The following is a 3519-nucleotide window of genomic DNA, read 5'->3' as shown; positions in this document are numbered from 1 at the left end:
CAGGTGTAAAACCCCTCAAATGGACAGATGTTCAGCCATTTACCAAAGCTTCTTACTATAGATTGTGTGTGTGTGTGTGTGAGTGTGTGAGTGTGTGTGTTTGTGTGTGTGTGAGTGTGTGTGAGTGAGTGTGTGTGTTTGTGTGTGAGTGTGTGTGTGTGTTTGTGTGTGAGTGAGTGTGTGTTTGTGTGAGTGTGTGTGTTTGTGTGTGTGAGTGTGTGTGTTTGTGTGAGTGTGTGTGTTTGTGTGACTGTGTTTGTGTGTGTGAGTGTGTGTTTGTGTGTGTGTTTGTGTGTGTGTGTGAGTGAGTGTGTGTGTGTTTGTGTGAGTGTGTGTGTTTGTGTGTGTGAGTGTGTGTGAGAGTGTGTTTGTGTGTGTGAGTGTGTGTGCTTGTGTGTATGAGTGTGTTGTGAGTGTGTGTGTGTGTGTGTGTGTGCACGCGCAGATCGTGAGTAGTTTGGCTGTAAGCCCTATGTGAAGCAGGCCCAGGATTCCAAATGCAACCCTTCCCCACTTGTGTAGTCAGGTGCCTACCACTCTGGTGTGGTGTAGTTATGGTCAGCCCCATGGAGGAGTCGGTACACCTCACCTCAGCTTGGACAGGCTCTGACTTGATTTTTTTGGGGGGGTCTTTCAGTCTTGCTACTTACTCTGACCCCAGGTGAGCACTGCATGTCTCGCCATAACATGGGGGACTGGAATAATAAAAAGGGACAAAACTTTCTGGATGCCCAGGCTGAGGGATTATATCCAACCCTGGTCCCTTGGTTACAGTATGCATATGTGGAAGCACAAGGAAGTGGGTGACTAAACTCAAGCCTCCTTGACTGGAGAGCCTGCTCTCACCTCTCATTCCCCTTAGAAGGCATGACTAAGGGTTACCTTCCTCCTCACATCGTCCTGCTTTTCTCTCCTGGATGTGGAACGAGACCTCCACTCCTGCCCCCCCAGGACTGGCCCTTTGGCTATGTCATTAAAAAGTAGAACCAAATATGAACCCCAATTGCTTAAGGGGAAAAACGCTCACAGCTTCTCTGTAACACAGCTTAGATGCAACAAACTGGATGATGTGTGGGTCTGGCCTAAGACCAGGAGCCCAGGCTTTGACACTATCTTCTAGTTGTATCTCCTTTCTCTGAACTTGAGCAAATGGACACAAGTTCCTCGTGTTCAGATCTTTATGGCCTTAAAGCACAGCCCTGACCTCTGTAAATGCTGTAAGTTGGAGCCAGACTCAAATGCTTTCTTCCTGTTCAAAAGCCTGCCCTCTTTTACTTAATGTACTTGTCACCAGATAAAAGTTTGGTGGGGAGTGAGATTAAGCATGACCTCATTTTATAAAGGTACCATCTGAAAAGCATCACACAGTCCCCCTAACACCAACCACCAGCTCCTGGCAGCTTTTCACCATGCCTAGCTGGAAAGGGTGAACATGCAAATGGGAGAACGGGAGGACAGACACTTAGACCCATGCTAAGTCCTGAGAGCTATACCCCAGGACCTTAAATCCAAAAAGAGCTGGCTTTGGAGACTGCAGATGCTGGGGCAGGGGGCCAATGCCAAGCCACTGGGATGCACAGTTTCATGGATGACCACCAGCTAATTCTCTGTTAAGTGGAAAATACTGTAAAAGCTGCAAAAAGGACAAATGTTCTGGGCTCATCTTTCTATTACAGACTCAACAGTGAGGCTCCTGTCCACTGTAACCACTGTGTTCTCTCTCCATTGGGTCTTCTATGAAAAAAAAAATAACCATTTGCTACGTCCTTCAGTCCCACAGGGGAACCTGAAGTTCCCTAAGCTACAGTTACAGGGGCACCACACAAACCTTTGTTTTTCTTCCTGTATCTTCCCTTAGACTCTGAAGTGGAAGAAGATTCCACCCAAGACCCTCAGTAGGCAAGAACCTTATACTCTAACGTCATGAGGACAGGTAATTGTAGTTTCCTTTATACTGCCATAAATGTGATTTGAGTTCAGCGTCCCCTTTTCCACATTCAGGTCATAAAAATATGGGACGCCTCAAGTTTGAGAGGCATCCTCACGCTGGGGGCACGCTAATCTCTGTGTCGTTCACGTTTAATGTCTGTGCTGCTGAAGCCAGCACCGGGCTTCCTTTGAATACGCTGGTACACAGTGTGGCGTTGCTCTGTCTCATGAAGGAAGGGAACAATTGTACAAAGGAGCCAAAAAGTAGGAGATAGATGTAGAAAAGGACATAGGATGTGGTTTCGGTAGAAAGGATAAAGATAAAAGGATGTTTTTTGAAAAAGAAAGGATTTTGTGTGGTAAAGTAAGATTTGTGTTTTAAAGCGAGATGACTGAGATGTTTTCAAGGTGGAAAAGGCAAGAGGAAGGCACACCAGAAACCTTAGGCATGTGCAGAAGGTCCAGGTAGGAGGACAATTCTCTCTCTCACGTATGTGCAGAGAGACCCTATATCAAAAAACAAAAACATTTTTTTTAAAAAAAAGGGTATAAATTTCTTACAGTCAAAACTCAGCATATCTGTTATAAAAACTGAAGCCTGGTTCTCTATTTAGAACAAGGAGGTTTTCTTAAGATATCTATCTGTTCTTGGTAACATTTATAAGAACTGGCTTAAAGAACAAATATACAAATATTTCATGTTTATCAAGATAATTACTTGTGTTTTCTGTCGTTTATTGGGCTTTTTAACTGTGTAGGAACCTGAGTCTTTAATAAAATCAGGACTTACTTAAATCCACGTTTATTTTGAGTGTTACAGGAGAGTTGGATGAAGGCCCACCATGTTCTCTTCAGGAGAGCTACAAGTTTCCTTTGGGGGTTCATCCAAAGCTTGCAGGTCAAGGCCAGAGGATACAGAGACTGAGAGGAGAGCCACAAGATGGCCCTTGCTCCGTAAGGTCATTCAGGACCTAGGAGATGACACATGAATTCTCTAAAGTGGCCCTAGAACTCTGATAAGTCAGAGAGGCCATGGAGTCACCATAGCAACTGCCTATATCCTGTAGAGAGGGCCATTGAAGGAGGAAATGTCCCCTATGAGCCCAAGAGAAAGCAAGTGGTCAGGAGACCCTGAGACATCAGTACAACTGCTGGAGGAAAAGCCAATGGAGCCAAGGGGCACCTCCCAAAGCTCGAAGAGTGGCCCTACTGAGTCTCGGTTATCTGTTTTGTTTTCTCTTCTCTGAGACAGGGTTTCTCTGTGTGGCCTTGGCTGTCCTGGAACTTGATTTGGAGATCAGGTTGGCCCCACAGAGACCCCCCCTCCCGGTGCAATTAAAAGCAAGCTTCTCCCACTCCTGCCAGCTGAGTCCTGATTATCTTAACAGCAAAACCAAGAAAAGATTAGTTCTTGGTCTCTTGCATGGCCTCAAACACCCAACAGGAAAGTATAACTCAAGAGTAAAGTTAGGGGGGCTGGGGATTTAGCTCAGTGGTAGAGCGCTTGCCTAGGAAGCACAAGGCCCTGGGTTCGGTCCCCAGCTCCGAAAAAAAGACCAAAAAAAAAAAAAAAAAAAAAAAAGAACATTT

The 3519-nt window shown here is 45.5% G+C and overlaps 1 pseudogene; it reads right to left on the bottom strand.

Moving 5' to 3' along the window:
- Nucleotides 1-2006: 2006 nt before the first annotated feature.
- Nucleotides 2007-2106, bottom strand: Rnu6-105 (RNA, U6 small nuclear 105; annotated as a pseudogene).
- Between the last annotated feature and the right edge of the window lie 1413 nt (nt 2107-3519).

This window comes from Rattus norvegicus, chromosome 1, assembly GCF_036323735.1.
Source record: "Rattus norvegicus strain BN/NHsdMcwi chromosome 1, GRCr8, whole genome shotgun sequence".
NCBI lineage: Eukaryota > Metazoa > Chordata > Mammalia > Rodentia > Muridae > Rattus > Rattus norvegicus.
Note: the sequence above shows the minus strand (reverse complement) of the source record. Positions and strands in the feature narration are given on the sequence as shown.